This window comes from Eleutherodactylus coqui, chromosome 8, assembly GCF_035609145.1.
Source record: "Eleutherodactylus coqui strain aEleCoq1 chromosome 8, aEleCoq1.hap1, whole genome shotgun sequence".
NCBI lineage: Eukaryota > Metazoa > Chordata > Amphibia > Anura > Eleutherodactylidae > Eleutherodactylus > Eleutherodactylus coqui.
The window spans coordinates 76,018,814-76,032,214 of record NC_089844.1 but is presented as its reverse complement, the minus strand read 5'-3'; positions in this window follow the sequence as shown (position 1 = coordinate 76,032,214).

Below are 13,401 nucleotides of genomic sequence, written 5' to 3'. Positions count from 1 at the left end.
ACCATTCAACCACCTTACCATTGCCAGATGCAGCTTCACTTAAAGGGGTTGTCCCGCATCAGCAAGTGGGTCTATACACTTCTGTATGGCCATATTAATGCACTTTGTAATATACATTGTGCATTAATTATGAGCCATACAGAAGTTATAAAAAGTTTTTTACTTACCTGCTCCGTTGCTGGCGTCCTCGTCTCCATGGTGCCGACTAATTTTCGCCCTCCGATGGCCAAATTAGCCGCGCTTGCGCAGTCCTGGTCTTCTGCTCTCTTCAATGGAGCCGCTCGTGCAGAATGCAGGCTCCGTGTAGCTCCGCCCCGTCACGTGCCGATTCCAGCCAATCAGGAGGCTGGAATCGGCAATGGACCGCACAGAAGAGCTGCGGTCCACGGAGGAAGAGGAATCCGGCGGCCATCTTCACAGGTAAGTATTGAAGTCACCGGAGCGCGGGGATTAAGGTAAGCGCTCCGGTAAGCTTTCTGTACGTCCCTGCATCGGGGTTGTCTCGCGCCGAACGGGGGGGGGGGGGGGGGGGTTGAAAAAAAAAAAAACCCGTTTCGGCGCGGGACAACCCCTTTAAGTATCCCACTAGTAGATTCATGGAGGCCTCTGCTAAATCTGCAGGTTCTGTGATAGACATGATGATTATTTATAAAATGTCTATCGATTTGTATAACCCAAATGTATTTTGCTGTTGTAATGACTCTAAGCTCTGAGGAGTTTAAAGGACACACACACAACCTAATCATAGTATTTGCTCTAAGTACATAGAGTTGCACAACCAACCTCTAAGAGTTAAAGGGCCATAGTGTCGTGTATATCCTGTGTTTAATACTGAGTGTTTACCTAGCCCCTTCCACTCCTCATACAATCTATTTAAACAATAGGTTGCCACATACACAGAAACTACTTAAGGCTGTCTGCATGCTAAAGAGGACAAAGTCCAAACTACACGGGACTTGGAAGGGGGTGGGCAGAGAGGTGGGGGATTCTATATGATCCGACAAATGAGAATCCTATATGTTACTGATGTAATCTGTTGCACGCCCATTGAAGGGCGGTTGTCATGTGTTATAATAAAAGGCTTGAGCCTCTACACATTGTAGAGACTCTCCCAGTTTTTAGACCAGCATTTGTGTCTGATTCTGGTCGACGAAGTGTGCACACAATACTCAATTTGGAAGCGACAAAATACCCCAAAGCCTGCTGGAGAAAACCGTAATCCAGCACAATTGGCGTCTCCTGGGTGGACCGAGTTAAGAGATTTTGATTTCTTTCATTCTGGAAAAATACAGAGATCGGCAGACGGCACGCAGAACTCAGGGGCCCGAAAATCTACAGAACACGGTAAGATTGCTTTATGTAAATCTACCGATGTGATCTGGGTTCTGACTGCTTTTCTGCCTGTTCCTGATCCAGAGTGATAAATCAATGAAAGGCAGGTAATATAGTTCTTTCTTACTCGGAAAAAAGACCACCGTTTTAACCTGCTCAAGGGGTATTTTGTATGCTGTGTATATTATGTCTGAGACGGTTAAAAATTGTGTATGCAAGACCAAGAGACAAATTCTGTGAGGGTTAATGTGTCGGGAGGGCGGACTCGGCTGTTTAAGTCTGAGGGAACACGCCAGTGACATGTGCTCCTAGGTAAAACTAGTGTGAGGTTAGGAAGATTTATGATACGTATACTTACCTTTATGATTGAGCGTGTTATGTTCTCATATGTGGAAAGGTATAGCCGTGCGTTGTGACGGCTGATTTCTCCAGAATATTGTTGAGGTTTTGGTCATTGAAAATAATCGTCAGTCTCTGTGTATAGCTAAATGTCCTGTCTAGATCGTGTACGAGGAGTGCTCTTGGGGATTACTAGTATACGGTGGGTTGATATAAAGGTAGATGAGATATATACCTTGAGCCGTTGTGGGTATTCTCCAGTAATCCCGTCTGTTTGGTATTATAGAAAGAATGTGCAGTGTTTATTATTGGGGGGGGGGAGGGTGCTGATAAGAGAGTGGACTGAAGTTAAGCCACTAAGAGCACTTCTCAATTAACCCTTTCTGTTTACTTTGTCTTTCCCTGTGTTTTATAGAATTAATGCGTATTGTAATCTGAGTGGGAAAGAGGTTATATTGGAAGGATTTGAAGAAGGTTCAGGCATAGACGCAGGTTGTTTAGAGAATGGGGAGCAAAGTGAGCAAGGACAAAGGTCATAGAGCTTGTGATCTGGTTGCTGAAGGGAAGGCAGCAGAGTTTACTGAACATGTAGAAATGTTATACAAAGAGAAGGACCAGGAAAAGTTGCAGAAAGAAATGTTAGGTCATGGACAGATAAGATAGGCTGTAGAAAGTTTTCAGAAGATGAGCAGGAAGCCTAGCAGAAAGAAAGGTGTTTTTAGATTGCTAGGAGGAGGTATAATGTAGTTAAGAGATTGAAGAGGAGAAAGCATGTAGGGGGGGGTATGTGTATTGCTAATGAACAATGTAATGCCTTTGTGTTCACTACAGCCCCTCCCTGTAATGGCGGCCGCGCTTGCAATGTTTACAGTCCAACATAGTGTGACTCTGCGGAAAATGTAGTGAGGCCTGCCCCCACCCTGAAGTTACTTCCCCCCATGTGCTCACTTTCAGGGTGTGTGATGTTACTTCCGGTCCCTCCCCATCCGGGACAGGACCTGGCCCCGCCCCTTTCTCCTCCAGCGGCCATCTTGCCTCACCTGGGAGATCTGTAGCCCCGCCCCCTTCTGCCTCTGGCGGCCATTTTGCTGCATTTGGCAGGCCTATATTCCCCAATGCCACTGTATCCAGTGCTAACATCATGATTGCCTGAAGTAAGGTTTTGTTTGACCAGACTTTGTTACACTCCAAGATGTGGCCACTTTGGATGTGTGATAAGTTCAGGGAAACAAACCTTTGTGGAGATACAGCTTGGGACATAGTAGATGACTAAGCTGGTTTATAGTGCATGGAAGATTGGAGTTGATGCATGGGGGGCAGAGACCAGGAATACATGACAGGGGACGCTCTCTCATGTTCCCAGGGGCTCTGTTTTCCACTGCCCGCTTCTCCAATGGATACTCAGACAGATGATGTTACGGAAGGCTCCTACAGATGGAATAATTTCACTATAGTCACCCAGCAAACTTTTTTCATGCAATTTGGTGAAGTAATTTTACTTTTTATGTGAAGAAAGAGGGACTGAATTGCCCAGAGTAGGATGTTAATTCATCCGTATTCTTTAGTTTTTCTTTAAGTCTTTTGTATATTCTAGTGTCAGTCTACACTGAAGCTATAATTATATTCCGACAGGAGAGTAAAAGCTAAACGCTGGCCATACCCTGAAATACTATTACACTGGGTGACGTAAAATTTGAATTGTGTGGCGCCCCCTTGTGGTAAAAAATGCTAACTGCGACCTGAAAGGAAAAACATTTTTTTTGTAAGGAGATTTTCGCTCAGACTTCGCTGCATACAATGTCACCTTGACCTACAAAGTGCTTGTTTTTGTGCCTCTTGATTTACTAGTTTGAACGCAATGACTCTTTTTCCATTGAGTATTCCGGTTCAAAAGGGGGGAGGCATAGGTGATCTGGGTCATAGATGATCTAGGTGTTGTAGATCAGCTATTGGGTTTGAAAAAATAAATAAATGATTTTGTGCTACAAGATTCCGAGCCATGTGAAATAGAACATCAGCACGATTATTTAGTACTAATTCAGTAAGAAACTGCAGGTATGCAAACAGTTATCAGAACCTCTGTTGATAATGCATATGTTGAGCTTTTTGCAGATGGTACCAGGGAGAGGATTGATGACTCCACATCGGATATGCAGTGGTCACACAACAAGATGTCCTAGAAGCAGAAGCTCTGCCTCCGCATGTCACAGTACAAGAAGCGGAATTGAAGGCCATCACTGAGGCATGTAGAGTGGCGAGAGGTAAGACCGGCAATCCTTTACACTGACTCCTGGTATGCATTTGGCATAGCTCATGATTACGGCCCAATATGGAAGGCCAGACAGTTTTTACCTTAGCAGGACAACCAATTGAGAATGGTGCAGCGGTACAGAGTCGCATGGAGGCCCTACTTCTACCTGACAAAGTTGAGAGTTCGCACCGATTCCTACACTGGAGAGGCGAGAGACGACACCCTTGCTGACAGCGCAGCAAAGGCAGCGGCCCTCAAGCCGTGGAAGAAAGAAGAAAAGATACTGACAGCATGAGTCAGTGGTAAAAAACTTTGGACATTGACAAAAATTTGGACTTTGATATGCTAAAGACTTTTACAGTTACCAGCCAGCAAGGAAGGAAAGAATAAATGGACTAATATGGGAGCAGCAGAAACAGGACAGCATGTGGTGAACGGTCAACAGCACTTGCCCACCACAGTTCCTGTATCCCATGATGGCCCAGCTGATGGACGCAAAGACCCACCTAGTAAAGCAGCACTGACGACGACGCTTGAAAGAGGTTGGGCGACTTCTAGGTTCTCTGTAGCTGCTGCATCATTTGTCCGGTTTAGCATGATCTATGCCATGGGTGAGACAGGGCAGAAGTAAATTTGCCACATCACACTTGCCTAGACCACTCTACCCATTTCAGGGATTGCAAATTGACTACGTTCAGCTCCCACTTGTTGGGAAGTATGAATACGTGCTTGTTGTTGTTGATGTCTTTGCAGGTTGGAGGCCGACCCTGTTACCAAGGCAAACAAGTAGGTAACCGCAAAGAAGCTCATGAACGAGGTAAACTGTGAATATGGGGTACCAGAGGTGATTCAGAGTCAGACAGAGGTATAAACTTCGCAGGTGAATGTAACATGTCATGTCTGCTCTGGGTGTATCCCAGGCCTTTTACATACTGTACCATCTTTAGAGTAGTGGAAAGATGGAGAGACGTAGTGGCACGCTAAAAAGTAAGATACTTAAAAATGACGCCACTTTGGAAAGACTGTCCTCCAATAGCCTTATACAGTGTTAGATATGAACCCAGGGGGGATCATGCATTATCTCCCTACGAGATTGTTTGGGCTAGCCCCAAGGCTAGGTTGTTACTATCCTCAGTAGTTACAATTACAATCTGATGTGTTGACTGAGTATGTGATTTCCGTTGTTAAAGAACTAACCAAAGCCTATGCACAGGTGTTCTCTTCCAGACTCAGAGGCAGACACTGGGACACATATCTTGCAGCCTGGGGATTGGGTGTGCGTCAAGAAGTTCCCCAGGAAGCACCCTCCTGAGCCCCGATTTGATGGCCCCTACCAGGTGCTTCTGACTACTGCCACAGCTGTGAAACTAGCCGAAAGACTTACATGGATCCATGCTTCATACTGTAAGAAAGCTTCAGATCCGGGAGACCAGTCTTAGTTGTGCCAAAGACATTACTCTGGTTAGGGCTAGTGAGAGAGGAGGGTGGCAACTGGAATCCTTAGTCGGAAGAATATGAGGGTATGGTTACCTTCTAGTATAACTCGTCCAATGCTCAAGTAGCCGCATATTCCTTCGACTATTGTACTGTGGTCCCGTGTCTAGGCGCAAGATCCCACCGCAGGCCAGATTTAGCTCAGTCCAGCTGGTTATATGACTTATATACCCGGGGAATACAATATGTTTGCGCCACTGATAAAGTCTGGGGAGAAGACTGCCGTTATTGGGGATTAGTGGGATGTAACACAGGAATAGACTGGTGCTATAAACCGCGAAGTGCCTTAAAGGGGTGGTCTCGCGAAACCAAGTGGGGTTATACACTTCCGTATGGCCATATTAATGCACTTTGTAATGTACATTGTGCATTAAATATGAGCCATACAGAAGTTATTCCACTTACCTGCTCCGTTGCTAGCGTCCTCGTCTCCATGGTTCCGTCTAAATTCGCTGGCAGCTTGCTTTTTTAGACGCGCTTGCGCAGTCCGGTCTTCTCCATTCAGCACGAGCCGCTTCAGTGTGCTCCCCGCTACAGCTCTTCTGCGCATGCGCAGACGAGCTGTCACTGCTCGGGAGCGTGCTGCAGCGGCCATTCTGTACCTTCCTCTGTTAGAGGAAGGTGCAGAAACTGGAGCTGCCCAGCGGAGAAGCCCAGCCCAGCCCAGCCGCCCCGAGAAGCCTCCCAGGTAAGTGATTTGTCGGGGGGGGGGCTGCCGCTGCGCCGGGGGGGGGCTGTCGCTGCGCCGGGCTGCGCCGGAGGGGGGCTGTCGCTAGGCCGGGGGGGGCTGCCGCTAGGCCGGGGGAACTAGCGCTGGGCTCCGGAACCTAGCTCTGGGCTCCGGGGCCTTCACCTGGGCTGAGGGTCTAGCGCTGGGGAGCCGGGGGCTAGCGCCGGTTACCTGCTGCCTGGCGGTGGGCGTCTGGTCGGCGGCTGCGGGGCGTCTGGTCGGCGGCTGCGATGCGTCCGGTTGCCATGGAGACACAGCTGGCGGCGTCTCGGGAGCGCGCACGTCGGGCTGCAGCGAGCGACGGGGAAAGAGCCGGCGGCCATCTTGAGGAAACTTTTATAAGTTGCTGAAACGCTGGAACGGTAAGTACGAACCAGCTAGAAATGTCATTTACAGGGGTAATTAGTAATGTATGTTTAATGGGGGGGACTGGGCAAAAAAAAAATTTAACTGCTTCCTCGAGACATCTCCTTTAAATAAGAAAAATAAGAGCGGGAAATCCCTAATTAGTCGTATAACCCTCCTTGAGAGTAATAAGGACAGCAGGTATTGGAAGGCTGAACTTAGTATGCTGCTTGGTTTTAATGCGGTTGTTACACTAACCATGGGAGATCCAAGCCCGGGGGACGGGGGAGACTTATAGTCTGGGGGCATACCGGTACGGGAGGATAGATCCCTTAGGGAAGTTTAAAATAAGGGGTATGGTAGATGCACCCGAATGGAAGCCTTCACTTAGTCCCGTGCCCATAATTAACCCCCTCCGCCGTAAGATAAAGACCTTGACGAACATGATGATCATAGCCGACCCTACCTTTGAGGACACCTTGACAGTAGCGATTGGCTACTCTGACCAGAATCTCTGGTTGGAGTTGATGAGGTACAATGCTAACAGGAGCAACAAGTCTAACTGTTGCATGTGCGGTAGTGCCCGACCACACTCGGGGATGGTCCCCCTAAATCTCCCTGTAGATGCTGAAGAGTGGTTTATTAGTCTCTTCACGAACATTTCCGCTAATTACACTGTCCGTGAGAAATGGAAGAAGGAATACTCTATAACTACTTAAGTGTTTTGCACCAGAGAGAGTATTACTGACTACCCTGGAAACTACACCTGCCGGGCAAATAGGCAGGGTGGAGGGAGATTTTTGGGGAACTCACCAACGGGTATTGCTCCTCCTACAGTATGATAGGAGGGGAATAGATGCAGAATCAGGTCCAGTCCTTAGGAGACGTTTACTGGCTTTGTGGAGACATGAGGTAGAGGACCCGCCTGGAGGGTAATTGGACAGGGGAGTGTGCCTTAGTAAAGCCCTTATGCTCCTCCACATCCTGTCAGACACCAACGTTTCCCTTGTTTGAAAAAGATGAAGAGCCAGTTCTGATAATGCCAACCACATACGCTACCAAAGAAAAGGAGAAATGTACTCGTACTGCGCCTGCCCCGATCTCCTAAGATGGATTGTCAGTGGAATTCCCATTTGCCAAGGGATAGTGCAGAAGACCTTAGGTTCCGGCGAGGGCACACCCTGTGGGGTGTTAACTTGTACAGATAGAGGGTATGGATGCCCGGAAATGAGCCCAGGGAATCCATGGCCTCCCTCTGAGGTGAGGTAGGGATCCCCCCCCTCCTAGGAGTAGGGACTTACGGGCAGTGGGAAAACCCTGACGCAAGGGTGAGGCGACCTGGACGTGTTCACCATTAGGACTATCTCCAGGAGGGACATTGGTGTGGGTGAAGATTAGGGAGTCCCACGCCGTGCGTACCTGTGCACGCTACTAGTATTGTAACATTATACTAGAGCGAGAAGAGAGACCCCTGGTGGTAGTTTTGATCTACACGTGTACATTGACGTCATAGGATAGCCAAGGGGGGTACCTGACAAGTTTTAAAAATTAGAGACCAAGTTAAAACTAGATTCGAGTCCATTTTCCTGATCATTATGGTAAATAAATGTTGACTGGATTAATTATGTTTTATTATAATTAACAGTGGTTTATAAATTATAGTAGAGACGCCTTATAGGGACTAGTCGACCAATAGGACCTACCTCGACTATGACTTTTCAAAATAGAATGACCTTAGATATGACTTTAGCTAAAAAGGGGAGTGTCTGTAAGATGATAGGGGAGACTTGTTGTACCTACATCCTAGACGACACGTGACCCGCGGGTAAAGACGCAGTTGCCATTAAGAAGCTGACCGCACTAACTAAAAAGAGCTAACTTTTGGGACCAGCACTCGCCATGGATGAGCGGGTGGTAAAGGATCCTGGCACAGACGGGCGTCGCTGTTGTATGTGAACTGATGGTTACCTTTTCTGTTCTAGTCTGCTGTGTTATCCCCTGTGTCAGAGAGACCTGTGAAACTGATGCTGGAAAAGCCGCTCCCACCATGAGTTTGCTGAATGCATCCCCAGAAGGAGTGGACAAGTCCTACACCCCCTTGAAGACTCTAAAACGAACCTTCAACGCGCTCCAGTTATAGGCTCATGCGCAGAAAACTGTGAAAATTAGATAGAGAATTAGAGGATAGACATTTTAAGGGGGGATTGTGATAGACATGATGATTATTTATAAAATGTCTATCGATTGTATTTTGCTGTTGTAATGACTCTAAGCTCTGAGGAGTTTAAAGGACACACACACAACCTAATCATAGTATTTGCTCTAAGTACATAGAGTTGCACAACCAGCCTCTAAGAGTTAAAGGGCCATAGTGTCGTGTATATCCTGTGTTTAATACTGAGTGTTTACCTAGCCCCTTCCACTCCTCATACAATCTATTTAAACAATAGGTTGCCACATACACAGAAACTACTTAAGGCTGTCTGCATGCTAAAGAGGACAAAGTCCAAACTACACGGGACTTGGAAGGGGGTGGGCAGAGAGGTGGGGGATTCTATATGATCCGACAAATGAGAATCCTATATGTTACTGATGTAATCTGTTGCACGCCCATTGAAGGGCGGTTGTCATGTGTTATAATAAAAGGCTTGAGCCTCTACACATTGTAGAGACTCTCCCAGTTTTTAGACCAGCATTTGTGTCTGATTCTGGTCGACGAAGTGTGCACACAATACTCAATTTGGAAGCGACAAAATACCCCAAAGCCTGCTGGAGAAAACCGTAATCCAGCACAGTTCAGCGCTTCATCCAGCCTTTGCCACTGCATGGGTCCCTAAGGCAGTATCTGCCTGGGCAAAACAACTTAAGTGAGGAATCCTGTTTGGCACCCCAACAGCTAAGTAGGCAGGTCTTTCCAACCAGAATGTGCATGTAGGGATGATCTCTTTACAGTGTACTTGGATTCGCCCAGGTACTTGTCTTAGGCCTCTGGCAACATAATAGCCATTTGTGGAAATCTCTGGCTTAAAGGGGTTGTTTCGCGCCGAATTGTTTTTTTTTTTTTTGCATAGGCCCCCCGTTCGGCGCAGGACAAACCCAAGGGATGTGTTAAAATAAAAATAAAAATATTACTTACCCGAATCCCGGCTCTGCGACTTCTTCCTACTTCTTCCTTCTCCAAGATGGCCGCCGGGATCTTCACCCACGATGCACCGCGGGTCTTCTCCTATTGTGCACCGTGGGCTCTGTGCAGTCCATTGCCTATTCCAGCCTCCTGATTGGCTGGAATCGGCACACGTGACGGGGCGGAGCTACGCGATGACGCGTAGAATGGGGCGGAGCCAGAACACCGGGGGGGGGGGGATATTGGCATCCCTGTCGGGTGCCTCTTGCCAGTTGAAATTTGGTTGATGGGATGCCGTTTACAATTACGTTTGCGCTCAGGGATTTATATATAGTTTTAACCCATTGTTGGAATTTAGGTCCGAATCCAAAGCGATGAACGATGGATTTTGTGCAGATTGAAATGCATCATTCAAGCTAAAAGTGCACAATGCCCATTATTATGGCTCATTTTCGGACGTTTGTACGACTTGGGCAATCATCGTTGCGTGTAAAAGGGCCTTTACCGTAATTATGTGTCCCTGCCACAGAGCTGTGTTTCCTTACATATTACTACAAAATGGTAGTGTTCTATGGTTACATTCACATAGATGAGTGCAATATCGGGATGAGAAACTCCACCTGATATCGCACTTGCCAACATGCAAATTTCATGGCGATGCAAAACGGTTTTGATTAAAAATCTGATTGCTCCTATGAATGAATCCATTCTAAATAATGGATTTTGAGTTCATGCGAGTTTTGTGCGCATCGCACCGCACCAAACTCACATGAGAATATCATTCTTGTGAACAAGCCCACAGATAGTCAGGATGTGTGCTTTGGGGTTGTGGATTGACATTGACAGCACTGGTAAAGTTCAACTTGTTTTTATTTAGCCCTTAAACGCAGGTTCTGTGCTACACCGCCATGTACAGCATTAGCAATGTATGCAACAAGAGAATATAAGTCCCTGCCTGTCTGGGCACTAAGACCTCCTGCTCACGGGTGGATTTGCCTTTGGATTCTGCAGCAAATCCAGCCTATAGTATGCTACGAGAACACGATTTCCTGCCCACGAGCGGAAATAGCTTGCTGTGATTTTGTGCGGGCTACGCATGGCCAGCTTCCATTGAAGTCAATCTAAGCCGTCAGTCCCCCGGCCATTGTTTTGCAATAGCGACAGCTCGGCATCCTCTATACTGCACATGTGCTGACTGGCGCTTCGGATGGCACATTCCCAGCAGAGGAAGAGAGCGGAGAGGTAAAGTTGTGGTCACTGGCCAGGAACCGGGTCGAACTCTGCTGTAGGAATCCTGCATGTGGGGTCCAGCCCGCCCATGTGCAGATAGCCTAACTAAACACTGATTTCCTCACCTATACATAAGATACAACATATATGAGCCAGCCTTCTCCCCGCCTGAGACGTGTCTCCCAGACACAAACTAACTACATTTCAGCCTTTTATGCCGCAGTAAAGAAGCTCGCCTAAGCTAAAAGGGAGCAAGGGAAAATCCCATACCGGGTGTGGAAAAGGAATGATGGGTCCCACTACCATCTTGCCCATCTATCCAATAAAATCCAGTCTATAATATACACTTAAAGGGATTTCCAACTACTTCAAATTGCTTCACAACCACTCTGTCCTTCCTGGTTGTTGCTGACCAGGACGTGTTTGTTCAGCCAATCACTGGCTACAGAAGGTCACTGCCGTGGATAGTGATTGGCTACAACAGTCACATGTCCTGGTCAGCAGCAACCAGGAAGGATAATGTAGTTGTGAAGCAACTTTAAGGAGTTTGTCTGGTTACTTTTGAAAATTTAAGGTCAGCTGCGGATGTATGAAAATAACAAGTACATCAGCAAAAGCCCATCCTTGGCCCCAGCGATTCAGAGTTGTAGGCCCACGGTTGTCCCATTCTTTGTTAATAGTGGAAGCTGCAGCAGGGAATGGGATGTGAGGCTGTAACATCCAAGAGTTTAATCTTGTTCCCAAAGGGGCCGGCTGCAGCAGTACCAGCCCCATTAAAAACAAAGGGAGAACATCATGATCTCCTGCCGCTACTGTGATGGCAGCGGCAGGGGATTGCTTCATCCCCGTGGGGAGTTCCCTCATCACTAAATACTGTGACAGCAGCTGCAGGTTGTTCAGTGATGACGGACTCCCAGGAGATCGCAATGTTCTTCCATTGCTTTCAATGGGACTGGCGCTGCTGCCACCCCATTGAAAGCAATGGGATGAAGAGAACCCCTGCAGTGATGCAAGGCTGTTTTCACATGAAACCGCTTTCCATCTAGGGGTTTTTAGAAGGTTTGCAAGAGCGATATCAGGCCATGAATCACAGCCCGGTATCGCTCTCACCAGTGTGCAGGTCTTCGTATTTGTCTACAGGCAGATTGGGCCCAATATTTACAATTTCACTCTTTACAACTTTGCGCATGTATAGCCTTATGTTGACTGGTAAGGAAACAACACATTTGTTGGAAACGCGCATTCTTTCTCCTCTGTGTCGTCAGCTGTGAATCCGACGTGCTTTGGCTTCCCTGGATGAGCAGCGGTGTTACAACTGCGCCGCAAGTCTTCCATTCGGCATGCCTAATGGCATGATCCAGACGTACGTAGCACATGTTACGGCCCTTTCCTCGTTGCTATTTGACCAATATGCACCAAGTATTCAACTACCGGCTATCTAGGACACAGCAGCATGTGGAGTGTGCCTGTGGCATACTAGCTGCCAGGTGGCAAGTTTTCCATGGGACATTCCAGCTGGCTCCTGACCTTACGATAGGCATAATCCAGGCCTGTGGTCATACTGCACAACTTCTGCTGTATCCACAAAGTGTCCTTTTAAACGAACATTCTTTTCCACCCATGGGCCGCCTTCCACCCAGCAGGCTGTGGCTGTGCAACCAATATGCGGCCCATTTCTTCTGCTCCAGCTGAATTTGTTCCTTGGCAGCAAGCCTGTCATGAAGGTAGGCAGTGATAATGTAAATGTTCTCCATTTTTAGTATAATGGATACTTCCTTTTTCCAATATTACCCAACATGTTAAGTTTATATCATGTATGCAATACTATAACCGGCCAGGAGGTATGTTACCCAGTGCCTTTGTGTCAATAGCAAAATGTGTTTATTTGAATTATTTTTGCTTGACAATGCAGAAACAGCACAAGAGCAACAGAATTTCGTTTAAATTGCCCTTACTAATCTGCCTTGAACATTGTGCAGCACTCTTAACTGAAAACATTCCCCAACATTACACAAAGACGTAATCAAGAATGAATACCAGGTGAAGGGACATGGTGCAATCACTTTGCATAGTCCAATTTTTCTAAGAGTTAGAATAATCATTGGGGGGCCGGCGTTCACAAACTCGTGCCAGCCTCTAATACGGCTCTGGAAAGCGGCCGCTATATCGTTGACACACTGGCAGTTTAATGTCAAATGTGAATTTGGGTTTAAACCACGAGAAGGTTCAGCCGTAAAACCCTCTGGTACGCTCTCTGCAGATCCTGTCCAAGATTGCATACCCCTCGGGGCATAAACAGGTGGGCACAATTTTGTCCCATTATGCGGCCGTGGTAACAGGGCAAAACAAAACCATAGATTGCAGTGGTTTCGTTTGCGCCAGTGGTATCATCGGGCGCCAATACTATACCCAAGAAAAGATAACTATTTGTGAGAAAGATGGGGCAAGTTCTAATACTACATGTGAGAAAGACAGGGCCAATCTTCCCCCTTTTTATAAATAAAAAGTTCAAGAGTTAAAACAAAAAAAACCTGTTTGTGCGAAACTGCACACAGT